Genomic DNA, 6,441 nt, shown 5'->3' with positions numbered 1-6,441 from the left:
GGGAGAGAGAAACGGATGGGTGACAAAGTAGCTTGAGACATAATACAAGGAGAGAAATAAAGACAGATGCAGAGATAAAAACAGACCTTTTACAACCCTTATTTTGCATCGCTCTCTCACATTTTCGCAACATTAGTGAAATACTAAATGCAGAGCTGTACATACTGGACAATATGTGCAACCTGTCCTGTTAAAGATTATATTCAAAGAGATGGCAAAAATAAATGAAACAAAAAAGGTACAAGTTATTAGGATACAAGCACCTAAGAGGAAGAATATGGTGCGTGCGGCTTATAGAAAAAGGCTCCGTCTCAGATGAAAGCTAAGAGATCCACAAAGAGAGGGATGGTAGAGTGATAAAGAATGGGCATGAGGAAACAGGAATTCTGAACACTGCAGTTTAAAGCAGTGTGTCTAACTGCCTCTTGCCTTTTTATCCAATCATATCCCCTTCTTGGACCATCACAGCTCAATTTACACCCTTGCTATCACACACACCCTCCTGTCGCACTCAAGGTGGCGACTGGGTGCCAGCGCATTTACACCTCACATGCGTGCCCCGCGCCCTGACACCTCTCTGCACAGGCACACAAGCAGACAGGTGCATGTACGCTCTCGCACACTTTACATGGACACATGCATGCAGACACACAGACACACAGACACACACACACAAGATTGGCAGTGAAAATATGCAGCGATCCTGAGAGACGACATAGAAGTCAACATGCTTGTGATGCTCAGTGTCATGACAACTCCGAACACCCCCCCACCCCCACCCCCGGCTGCACGGAGGCTGGTGACAGTTTAGCCAGACTTCCTCTATGAGTGGCAGTTAACAGACATCACCAGCCAAATCGGGAGATAGCAGCTCCAACGTAACCTCTCAGCATGCTGGCTTCCGCTAATGCTAGCGCTCCGGGGTTAGGAAACAAATGTTGCAGAGTTCCTTTTGTATGTGTATTATTGGGGTATGACTTTTCCCTTTTTGTTTTCCATTAAATAGCTATAAAGTAGTTAGAATCACCTTATTCCATGCTGCCTGACAGTATCCTATATATTATGTAACAGTTTGTCGCAGCTTTCTTTTAGAACTGTAAGTTTAAGAGAAATTGACTCCATGTTTTTCAGTTGCACTAGTCAAACAAGTTATTTTGTGCCTCATTTTATACAAAATTTCAAAAAGAAAGCTGAAATTTTTTTGTATCTTTAGAAATGTTCAGATCCCCAGTAGAATGTAAAATTGAGTTTTGTGAGTCTAAACTGCACAGCATGAGTTTGTAATGACTGAGCTACTGGTGAGTCACTGTTTTTTTTAACCCCTGGCTATTATTTTCAATTAATCAAGTAACTGTTTAGTCTATAAAACAGATGTAGCGTCTTTCAATTGCTTGTTTTCTCAGACCAACCATTGACAACCCAAAGAAAATCAATTACCAGTAATATAAAACAGAAAAAAAACAGTAATTTCTCACATTTAAGAGGCTGAAACCAACAACTGTTTTCTCTTTTTACTCAATAAGTTAGTTATACAATTATCAAAATTGTTGTTTGGAACTACTACAAATTGGCTGCAGAAAGCAGATAACCAAAGAGAAATGTAGGATAAAGTGAGTGATAAAGTGAGTGACTACACAAAGTGATACCGTTAATTTAAAAAGAGCATCTACTACAACAAAAAGGAAAGATGATACTGGAGCGTGAAAGAGAGAGGTAAATTCTTTAGGATTCTCTTGTTGTTTTTCATGAACATTCCAGAGGTAGGTGTTGATGGACAGAGGTTGAGCTGAGAGGGTCGGATAACACACACACACACACACACACACACACAACTTGGCGTGGGAAACACAACACACACACAATGTGACCCTGACACACCCTTATCAATCAGGTCAATTGATTATACAGGCAGAGACAAAGCCTTTCAGCGTGTCCTCTCCCCTCTTTCTCTTTTGCTGACCATTAGCAGGCTGATCATTTGACATGTCCGAGTGGTCTGTGTGGGGTAAATATGAGATGTGGCAGAGAATGAGGGCCACGTCTATTTATCAACAAACCCCCGAGCAATGAGCAATACAACGGTGGGCTGAAATCCTCTCTGTCTATGTCAAATGCTGGTCACACACACACACACACACACACACACACACACACACACACACACACACACACACACACACACACACACACACACACACACACACACACACACACACACACACACACTTCCTAAGAAGTACCTCAGTGCAGTTCTGAAAATAATGGAAACTTCTTTAGTCTCCCAGTACACATGGGCATCTTGTTTTTTGAATGTTGGTTACTAAAACTAGTAAAATTAAGGGATGTAACTGTCCACTGATTAATAATGTAAGATAAATTATAGAACATGGTGAACAATGCTTATAGTTAACTCTCAGAAACTCAAGTCAATTGTTTTGCCAAATCAACGTCCAAAATCCAGAAATAGTCATGTTATATTTAAATAAAACAAGGAAAAGCAGCAAATCCTCACATTTTAGAGGCTGAAATCATATGGTGTTTTTGCATTTTTGCTTGATGAATGACTTATAAATTAAAAAAATGTCAGAACTATAAATTAATAATTTATGTTAATTGACAACTCGATTGTTCTCAAACTGCATTTTGAACTACACAGCTGGTGTAAGCGTGTGGTACTTTTCCTTGCTGTGATGTTGATAGACAAGAAATATAATTAATTAAACTTAGCTATTCGTTGTGTAAGAAAATAACGCAAATGAGGCAAGAAAAAGTATTGCCTTTTAATTTGATGTAACATGCATTTTAAAATGGTTTTCAAGTTAATGCAATGGCCTTAGGAGGAAGACGAGGGGGTGCAGATACAGAGGTGAGGAGGGCTGAGGAGAAGGGAGGGAAAACGGGGGACGGAGGAACAGGAAGTGAGGGGAAAAATAATCCACCACGGCCTAGCAGGAATTCCCCTGTGCAGTTTCCTGCTGGATTTCTGACCAGCCATTGTGTATGTGTAGATGTTTGTGTGTGTGTGTGTGTGTGTGTGTGTGTGTGTGTGTGTGTGTGTGTGTCCCCTGCAGGCCTTTTCTAAGTGGGGATCTTTTAGCCCCTGCTGTAGTTTGACTGCGGGGTCTAATGTGAGTTGGGTATCCATCTGAGCCTCCAAACCACATAACAAATGCAAGTTTGGATTTGTGGACACACATCTGAGGCTACTGATCTCTGACCCTGGGATGTGGATAGAGTGTGTGTGCACATGCAAATGATACTTCAATGCATAAAACGCAGTATTAACAACAACCAGGGCAGTTGGGTTGGATAACACGCACACAGTAGATAAAATGTCACACAACATGCTAAATGCTCAATTTGGATTTCCCTAATTATTTTATATGAATTATCACACAAAACCTCTATTGTCTGGTTGTTGGGCTTTTCTATTAAGACCATCTATAACTGCAAAAAAAAAAGATGGAAAAGGGAACTCATCACATCGCTGTCATCTGGGACAGCATCGTAAACAAAATCATCTACTGAGCTGTCTGCATAAACACAGCTTTAAAAATAAATCCACCATCTTGTTAGCACATGAGCATTTCATTCAGTGGAAATGGAACAATTATTTGTTAAGCCGTTCAGGTGACAAAGACTAGCTTGGTTGAGACGCAGACTTTATCAGATTTAGAGTGCTGCAGGGCCAAGAGACTTTCAAAAGGCATCCATTCTTTCTTCCTTCCTCAATCTGAAAACAGAGCTAACAGAATCCCCACTACTTTTATTATTTATTATAATTGTTTTATTTGTATACTCTTAATAATTAAGACTTACTATCACTATCATTTAATTTTGCTCAGAGCTTGTATTTGTGAGGTTTTTCAGAGCTGGTTTATATTTCTTTCTAATGCAGATTTAAAGCATCCCCAACTTGATTGAGACATCATCTAATACAACGTTTTATTCTCGACAACAACAGTTAAAGTACACGTTTCTTATTCTTGGAGGTGGTCTGGACCAAGTTTCCCTTGGCTAAAATATTCCAACACTTAGTTACACACAAATACACCCACACACACACAAAAGCTCTGGCTCACATGTCTGAGTATGTTAAGTAGGTCTACTTGCTCTTGCTTGTATTTAATAAGCATCCTTTGTTTGCTGCAATGTATTTTGCGTCGATCCTGTTTGCAATACGCGCTTGATAAAATTCACACCCCAACATCAACGTTTGGATCCTCTAAACTCTTCCCAGTGATTGCTACTCAAGGATGGCGCAAGGATGGATGCATTTATAAAGTGCTATCCAAACAGGGCTCATTGTTGGACAGCTGGGTAGGGAATCAATGACACTGAACAGGAACCTCTCTGAACAGCTCACCTGTAAAAGATCAGTCATGTGGTTGCTGTGGTACATTTTATGGGACTGTACTGGGTAGAGATAGAGTATCAACCAGTGGAAATATTCCCGACTACTTTAACATGCTGCTTTATGAGAATGACAACTGCAGGCGAACAGGGAAAAATCAGCTTGAGCCCTGTCCTCTGTTCTGACAAGGGATTGGTACACATGACAAAAAAACAAACAGATGACTTGACACCTCCTGTAAATTTGGATTTTTTGCAGCCTGTGACTACATGTTCGGCTAACAGCTGTGACTGATTAAGTCACACTAATGTAGCATTCATTAGAGGCTGTGATCAGTGGTGGGTGTAGGTGGGCTGCAGGCATACTAGCAGCTAAAAAACAACCCAAATGCAACTGCTGCTGGGTCTATTAAATACAATTTCAGCACTCACTTGGACATCAAATTATTAAAAAGACTTCTGGGATTATAGGACTTATTTGGTAAAATTAAAGACATTGATGCGTTTTAAGGTGTGACAAATGTTTACCCTGTCAAGATGATATGCTCAAATCAATAAAGTCTACTGCTTGTGTTTTTCCTTAGGGAAATATTCATTACAATTTTACATAAAATACCAAAATACTTACTTTCAAAGCCATTCATCCATTTCAGTTGATTTTTGTCAACTGGCTTGAAAGTAATGTTCAAGACTCAGGGTAGACATTTGTTGTTGTTAACATGTAATATATTAAGATATGATAGCATAGGGGTGGTTCATAGGGTGGTGATGGTGCATTGAATATGACACATGCCTTTGATGTGGGAGACTTGGGTTTGATTCCCACTGCAAACATCAACCAATTTGTCCTTGAGCACTTAACCCCTAGTTGCTCCAGAGGCGTGCAACCTCTGATATATAGCAATTGTACGATAAAAGTGTCAGCTAAAATGACAGATCTCCAATATACATCTACAATAATTAATTTTTTTTTTCTTCATTTGCCTTGTCATTTGAACAAAAACATGCGTTCTGAGACCTGCTTGTCATAAATCTGTCTCCCAATATATTCAGACTGTCTCCATAATAGGGTTGGGCAATATATCAATATAATATTGATATTGTGATATGAGACTAGATATAGTCTTAGATTTTGGATATCGTAATATTGTGATATGACATACGTGTTGTCTTTTAGTGGTTTCAATGGCTTCTTTACAGTAAAGTGATGTACTTTTCTGAACATACCAGACTGTTCTAGCTGTTTTATTATTTGCCTTTTCCCCACTTAGACATTATGTCCACATTACTGATGATTATTTATCTAAATCTAATGTGAAGATCTTTTGTTAAAGCACCAATTGTCAACCCTAGAAAATCGCCGCAATATCAATATCAAGGTATTTGATCAAGAATATTGTGATATCTTATTTTCTCCCTATCGCCCAGCCCTACTCCATAAATGCTCATTATAGAGCCATTATAAGAACTACCAAAAAGTATTATTGGTTGATGCTTTTACTGCAAATCTGGTTGTCTTTACACAGTGTGAACATGTAACAGTGAGGGCATATGTTTCTGGTGGAGTCACAGTGGTGGTTTGGTGGCATAGAGGGTAAAGGCAGTTTTATGCTTCTGCTGAGGCTCCACGCAGAGCTTTCGCCGTAGCCTACGTAAGTAGCCTGGTGTATATTTTTTAAATCACGCATGGAAATGTGCATTAAAAAAATTGTTGCATCGAGATGCATCAATTTGAATCAAAATCAAATCAAATAGTGAGGTGCCAAGAGATTTATTTGAATCGGAATCTAATCAAATCGTGAAGTGCCAAGAGATTTTCACCCTTAGAAATGAGTGACGTGATGTGTAGTTTCATTTTTCGAGAGGTGCATGTCAGGCTACGGCATAGACACAGAGGGGTCTGCGGGGGTACGCCGTTGATTCGACACATAAAACGGCCTCAAGATCTGAGGGCTGTCTTATCTTCATGTCCTTGTCTGGGGGTCTATACAAACACTGAGAGAAAGAGTCACTTAAAGATCCCATGGCATGAAAATTTCACTTTATGAGGTTTAACACTAATATGCATTCCCCCAGCCTGCCTATGGT

The 6,441-nt window shown here is 39.6% G+C and overlaps 1 protein-coding gene across 1 annotated transcript in view; it reads right to left on the bottom strand.

Annotated features, from left to right (window-relative positions):
* Positions 1 to 6,441, bottom strand: part of mllt10 (MLLT10 histone lysine methyltransferase DOT1L cofactor) — a 46,073-nt gene that overhangs the window by 23,602 nt on the left and 16,030 nt on the right.

Source organism: Etheostoma spectabile, chromosome 22 (genome assembly GCF_008692095.1).
Source record: "Etheostoma spectabile isolate EspeVRDwgs_2016 chromosome 22, UIUC_Espe_1.0, whole genome shotgun sequence".
In the NCBI taxonomy this organism is placed as follows: domain Eukaryota; kingdom Metazoa; phylum Chordata; class Actinopteri; order Perciformes; family Percidae; genus Etheostoma; species Etheostoma spectabile.
Note: the sequence above shows the minus strand (reverse complement) of the source record. Positions and strands in the feature narration are given on the sequence as shown.